Source organism: Penaeus chinensis, chromosome 33, assembly GCF_019202785.1.
Source record: "Penaeus chinensis breed Huanghai No. 1 chromosome 33, ASM1920278v2, whole genome shotgun sequence".
NCBI classification, from domain to species: Eukaryota; Metazoa; Arthropoda; class Malacostraca; order Decapoda; family Penaeidae; genus Penaeus; species Penaeus chinensis.
In genome coordinates this window covers 12,224,215-12,231,714 of record NC_061851.1, presented here as the reverse complement: position 1 = coordinate 12,231,714, position 7,500 = coordinate 12,224,215, and the positions used below count along the sequence as shown (strand labels likewise).

The 7,500-nt window shown below is 36.4% G+C and overlaps 1 protein-coding gene across 1 annotated transcript in view; it reads right to left on the bottom strand.

Moving 5' to 3' along the window:
- LOC125043254 (protein PIF-like) overlaps positions 1–1,925 on the bottom strand; it is an 11,154-nt gene extending 9,229 nt beyond the window's left edge. The window contains exon 1 of the mRNA XM_047639263.1: positions 1,770–1,925. The gene's annotated coding sequence lies outside the window, so the exon portion shown is untranslated. The remainder of the gene's footprint in view (positions 1–1,769) is intronic.
- Positions 1,926–7,500: the final 5,575 nt, after the last annotated feature.

Below are 7,500 nucleotides of genomic sequence, written 5' to 3'. Positions count from 1 at the left end.
TTCAAAATATCAGAAAAATCCCTTTCAGAAAAAAATATAAGCCAATTTTACGGACGATTATTCAGGGAGAGTTGTAGCGGGAAGTTATGCTTTGATAAGTTCACAAAAGGACTATTCAAACTGGTGTAAAGATGTCGTCCTGGCGAGATCTTCCTTGGTATATTTGTTCCTGCGATCTCCTCTGTCTGGAATTTTTGCATTTGCTCTTGCATTTCGCTCTGTCTCTGAATTTGTGTGTTGTTCTTGTGGTCTCATCGGCCTATGAGTACAAAATCCTTGGACGCGCGTTCAGAAAGATATACAATCAGTCGAAGTAGCGGTGTTGCTGTGACTAACAAAGCTAATGATCCCCCTTTTACAATACAAATATAAGAACGAAGTTTGGCATCGGTTTGATAGAACCTTCAAGCGTCTTTGTTGTAAAATGTAGCTGCTTATGACAGCCAGTTCGTTCTATTTCTGTTAGTCATGGCCTCGATATGATCAATCTTACATGCAGTTGAAAACAGAGGCTGACTCAAGTCTCGCTGGCCTCCGGGCTAGTACAGTGGTAACGTGCCGGCCTCTCATCCGAGGGTTCGGCGGTTCGCACCCCGCCCAGGTGCGAGAAGTTGCAATTGTTGCCTGGAGGTTACTGCTGTGGCTGGGCACCACGGCGGTAAGGATTAAGTCGAGTCAGCACCAGCTGACACACGTTAGCGAGTCGACATTAGTTGAGACAGGCCGGGCTCCCCTCATGGGCAGAGCCCGAGCGACGCTCAGCTTCGCATTTCGGATTTATCCTTAAATCTCACTGTAAAAGAGAGAGAGGGAGAGAGAAGAGAAGAGAAGAAAAGGAAAGGGCATGATTTCCATTCACAAACTTCTTGATGCTGAAGTTCGATGCGTTTTCTGTCTACAGGGTAGATCTATCCCACATTGTCTTCACGTTCTTGTAAAGTGCGTCTACAGCTGCTGCAAGTTTACAACACGGCGGGCGAGTTCATCCCGGAAACATTTCTACAAAGACTGATATTTCTGTTACATAAGTTTGTGCACACTGTCGACAACTTTCCTGTGCCCGCAGAGGGATCCTTACATCATAACTTTTTCCCGATATCTTTTCTTGTACACTCCTTGTTCTTGACTTTCACAAGACCGTAAAGTAGGAAACTCTTTAAAAAATAAGGCTTTATATATCAAAAGTAAATATTTTAAGTGTCATCCCTCGACCATGCTGAAGTATATAAGGTTTTAGAACAAGGAAGGTTTGAATTACGTAGGGTACCTGTGTTACAATACGCTTTTGTTTCTTAAAGGTCAGGCCATTGAATGCGATAGATATAGCAACATTATAGTGCATGAGCCGTATTCATGATGACAAATGTGGAAGAGGTATGAATGAGAATGAATATCTTCACAATACAAGAGATGTATTTGACTGGTTTCGATTGTATATTCGTCAGAAATACGAAGGAAATAGGGAACAGGTCTGGCGAGGATATAATCGAAACCGGTCAAATACACCTCTTGTATTGTGAGGATACTCATTCTCGTTCATATTTCTTCTACATTATAGTATATGTTAGAAAAGTAACGAAATATTGTAAATCTCGAAGATGGATAAAGCCACACGAACCGCGTCATACTACCTTAATAGTCAAAACAACAAAAAATACAGAACTTGTATACCTACACATCTGATCAAAATAACACAGTATATAATACGGTACAACGAGATTAACAGAACCCACATACTCTTACAGATCCTGCAAAACAAACCAGCTTACCATAAACTAGCAGGATCGGCCGTCACGACCCGACTGACAGACGAACAGGAAAACAGCAGCGTGCATCTACGTCCCTCTCCGGGTTGTTCATTCCGAGGCCATTCATCATATTCCGGACGTAAATCTCACGCATAAACAATGGCTAAACGCACGGCTTCGTATTTTAAATATTTTACCTTTTAAAGTGCACACATGTTGTTCACCACAGAAGGGGCGGGGTTTAGGAGAGGAGGCGGGAAACGGAAGGAGTGTGAGCGCCATGACTGGATTTCCGTGTTCTAGGTACCCGGATGTGCCGCCGACGGATCCGATCGAAGATGGAGACAGGAGAAAAGGAGAAAGTAATTCTTATATAGTCAACAGTAATGATAGAATAAGTAAAAGTACATGAGTTTAATTGATGCTGTCTATCATTAAATGCAATTACTACCATAGGCACTCACTACATTTAACGGAACAAGCGCCATAATTAACTCCCGACTACAACAAACCCTTTATTCCCTAAATACCGCGCATATACACGAGCACAGCAACCCAAGCGCTCATTATAACCGCCTACCAACCCTATTCATCCTGCGTGAAAAAAAAGGATAAAATACATTGTTATCTTCCCCGCTATTATATAATAAACGCGGACAATAAAGTGCGAACTTCCTCGTTTCGCAATTCGTGCGGAACAATTACAGATCCGCTCTGGTGGTCACGTGATGTGAATTCGTTAATATGCATTTCACCGGATTCATTATCAGCTGACAGGAGGGCTGATTGGTTCGTGGAAAGAAGAAGTAGGTCATGCGTCGGGTTATCTTTGATGGGTAATTGAGTGGGTGTAGTTGGGTGAATTGGAAATTGGGACAGTAAATTAAGGACATCAATTTACACAGCATTTAATGGGACGATGGCGGCATGGCTAGTTCATTCCCGCACAATATTTGATGTACAGTGGTCTAACATATGTCGATAGCATATACAACACATACAATGATTTCGAAAAAGTTGTCTAGCCTTTCTAATGAATTGGTTTATTGCGTTTGGTTGTCTTTCTTGTTCCAGTCTTCCTCTTCCTTCTCTTTTTTTCTTTTTTTCTCCTCCTCCTTTGACTTCACCTTCTTCCCCGTCTCCCCCTTCTCCTCCTTCGCCTTCGCTTTCACCTTCACTTTCTCCTCCTTCCCCTTCCCCTTCTCCTTTTCCTTCTCCTCCTTCTCCATTGCCTTCTCCTTCTCCTTCTCCTCCTCCTTCTTCCCCTTCTCCTTCTCCTTCTTTCCTTCTCCTTCTCCTCCTCCTCCTTCTTCCCCTTCTCATTTTCCTTTTTCTCCTTCTCCTTTTCCTTCTCCTTCTCCTCCTTCTCCTTCCCCTTCTCCTTTTCCTCTTCATCCTCTTCGTCATCTCCTTTCTCTCCCTATCCTTCAACTTATATGCATAATAATAGAATGGAAAAGGGGTGTAATAAGATCAGTAGAGACAGTTCGGGAATGCAGTGAGGGGCGTAGGCTGTCAGAATCTAATTATCGCTAAGTTGAAAGAGCTCCTGGGAGAGCACTAGATGACAAACGGGCAAGTGGAAATAATTGTGAGAGAGTGGAGACAATCTATGTCAAGGAAAATGCATTTATAAGGAGAAAAAAAATATAATAGTTATATGCAAAAAGATCGTGACATATCTGATACCGATGCAATTAATTGTTTAATTTTAGTGGTAGTATTATATCGACTTTATAAATCTCGAAAATGTTCATGAAAGCTTCCATATCACAAGGATGAAGTACATATTATAAAGCACACTGAAGAAAATAAATTTTAAATTTGATAAAGTCAACAAACAACAAACATTATTCTCTCTTATCATGAAACTCAAAGGCGATTTTCTTTCTTTCTTTTTTTTTTTTTTTTATATATTTTCAGTATATATAATCTCAAAGGCTAACTTCAAGAGACGGAGCAGAAGCGACGCAATCAACTTCATTACCCAACAGCTATATGCAGAGAGGCCCGGCAGTGTTTGTACGTGTATGTGCTGACAAATGCAAACACAGATTCCGGAGACCTGGCATGGAAAGGATACATACGTGTCCAGCTTGCCAGTTTGTCTCAAGTATTCTCGATGTCTTGATATAAATTGCATGTCCTTTTACATATAATATTTTTCGAGAGCCACCAAAGACTTTCAGAAACTGTATCTCTTACGTATTCTTGATGTTTTCTGTCGTCCATTTCCAGACAAATTCAAGATAGTTGGTTAATCATTCCACTTATATGATAGAGTTATTCCAGCAGATTCAGTTCTGATTCAGATTTATAAATATCGAAAAATATAATCATATTCTCTTCATGTCATATATTAATAGTTTAACTTTCTTGTTGCTTTTGACATGATACACCTATTACTGACATGTGATGTTGTTATTAACAGTACTATATATGTTCATCATTATTAATATCACTATTATCATCATCATTATTATTATAGCTATTATCATTATCCTTATTATCATCAATATTATTATTACTATTACCATCATTGGTGTTATTTTCATTGCCAGTACTAACCAGCGCCTTTTCTTTATACAATATAAATATACAATATATATATTTACAATATATATATATAAATTTGAAAAAAAAAAAGTCAGATTAATACTTAGTCAAGAAGCATTTCATTTGTTAACTTTGTAGTGTATTTCTACCTACAGAAGGAGAGAGAGGAGAGATAAACGAAGAGGAAGAGGAGAAGAGGTACAAAAAAAAAAGAAAAAAAATGATGGAGGTGGGGAAAAGGAAGAATGCGGAATAGAACGAGGAAGAAAAATCATAAGGAAAGGAAAGGGGAAAATTTAACGTCATAGCACTACATGTATTTTGAACTTCGGGATTTCTGTAAAGTTATCGTTCGATGGATCTCTGTGAGGAACTCATATTTATAACTGTGATTATGTAATCTATATGTAAAACATTACGGTTAATGATTGAAAGTAGGGAAGTACAGGAAAACACACTTTTAATTTGTTCGACATGAATTCCATACGGTTAATGATACACATAATTACTCATTTTAAAACATTACATTTGTTTTATGAAGATTGATTGTTATTGAAACTTTTCTTTAATTACCTATTTCATCGGAGTGGTGAATTAGTTTATGGCTCGTGATTTATGATATTTTATTATCAGCATCCTTCTCCTTATTACTATTACTATTATTATTAACATTATTACAATTATTATGCTTTAAACATTATTATAACTATTATCATTATCTTTATTACCATCAAGAAAAAATGCAGCATACAACGAGGAGGAGAGAGAAGAGGAAAAATAATAATAATAATGATAGAAAAACGTTCTGAGCCACAGTATAGTTACCGTGTTATTTCTTCAAGGTAAATATTTTTCTTAATTACTTGTTTAAATGTTATAGTATTCTGAAGAGATATTGTTCGATGGAACTCTATGAGTCAATAATATTAATAGGTTCAAATTAATGTCACCTAGATGTCACACATTGCGATTAAAATTACACACAATTTTTTTATATAATTGTGTTTAAAAATCATTATCATAAGTATCATAATTATTATTAGTAGTATTACTATTACCTTTATAGTCATCATTACTCATATCATTATTATTTCATTATTAGTAGTATCATTATCGTTATTATCAATATCATTACTATTACAATCATTGGTGTTATTTGTATTACCAGTATGAAAGCAATTCTCTTTATACTTAAAAAAAAAAACACATTCGGAAAATATCAGATTAATACTTTCTCACGATTCATGTAATTTTATTGACTTTATACTTCTTAAGGAAGAAGAAGAGAAACGGAGGAAGAAGATAAAAAGTATAAAAAAAGAAATAGAAGGTAGAGGGAAAAGGATAAATTCGGAATAGAACGAAGAAGAAAAAATATCAGGAAAGGAAAGGGGAAAAATAATAATAATGATTGACAAAAGTTTGAGGGAAGGAGAGAGAGATAGATAGATAGAGAGAGAGAGAGAGAGAGAGAGAGAGAGAGAGAGAGAGAGAGAGAGAGAGAGAGAGAGAGAGAGAGAGAGAGATAGATAGATAGAGAGAGAGAGAGAGAGAGAGAGAGAGAGAGAGAGAGAGAGAGAGAGAGAAAGAGAGAGAGACGAAAGACTGACAAACAGAGAGACAGAAAGTGAATATCAAAGCAAAGACGTAAGGAAGGAAAGAGAAAAGACTAACCTTAAAATTTTTAAAAATAAGAAACGGAGAGAATGCAAAATACAACACATTTAAAACGAGAGAAACTGAAAACAGTGGTAAAACAAATGAAAAACACAGGCCGGGAAAAACACTGAAACTGGTCGACCATTTTAATCCGAGTTTCTGATGTAACACATCTTCACTCGTACGTTTTTTTTCTATCTACGGTATTCAAAGAGCTACACTAGTGGTTCTTAACCTTTTAACTACCACGTACTCCTTTAGGAATTTGCCCTTCCCTCCACGCCTCCCTTGCATCGGTAAATAAAAGTCACTCCCCGATTTTAAAGAAAATTAGGTGTTTTGTTAGTCTTTTTAATGAGTATGAATTAGTATCATTATAATTAAACTTTCCTTTATGTGACCATACTCTCGTTAAGAGAATAACAAAGATAATTAGATAAATGACTGCCTTTTTACCAAGGGCTCGCGCCACCTTTGGAAAATACTAACCCCCCCATAGGGAGCCGCGCCCCCCAGGTTAAGAACCATTGGGCTGCATAATCTATCTATTATGGTGCAGTTACTTACCTTGATGTAACTGTTCGTATACTGATACTAGTTTCTTTATGCTGCTTTTTCAGTGAAGCTATTTAGTTTGACTTTCTTATTATACAACATTGTGATTGTCAACTATTAGTGATATTTGATATATACAATTAACATAATTGTTACATATCTTCATCTTTATCATTGTATTTCTTCATTGGTATCATTATTATTATCATTAATAATATATTTTATCTGATAGATAGGGAGATGGAGGGGAGGATTAAGTAGAAAGTTAAAAGAAAAAAATGGATGGAGGAGGAGAAAGAAAACAAAAAAAAAAAAAAATACGGAATAAAACGAGGACGAAAGCTTATAAGGAAAGAAAAGGGGGGAAATAACAACAATATTGATCGAAAAATGTTCTCAACCACAATAAAGTTGGTGTGTTATTTCCTCAAAATAAATATCAACTGATTTTATTTTCTCTCGAACTTTCTCAATTCTTTAAATGTTATGTTACTATGAGCATGTTGAAGAGTATATTTATAGAAATATTGTTCGATGGAACTCTATGAGTCAATGATATTGATAATTAAGATTAACCTCAACTAGAAGTCATCCATTATGATCATAATTATACGTAATTATCTATAAAATTGTATTTAAATTTTTGAATAAGGCAAGATATTGGTGATTCTTTGACAATTATTTACTTCTAGATACATAAATCTCTCTTTTTCTATATTTATTTTTTACCTCTAAATATTACGTCTGTACCTCTATCTCTCACCTTGTTTTGTGGCATCTGCGTCTGTCTGTCTTTCCTCCTGTCTCTGCTTTTATCTCTCTCTCTCTCTCTCTCTCTCTCTCTCTCTCTCTCTCTCTCTCTCTCTCTCTCTCTCTCTCTCTCTCTCTCTCTCTCTCTCTCTCTCTCTCTCTCTCTCTCTCTCTCTCTCTCTCTCTATGTTAATGTATCTAACTATCTCTTTCTCATTCTTTCTTTGCTTTC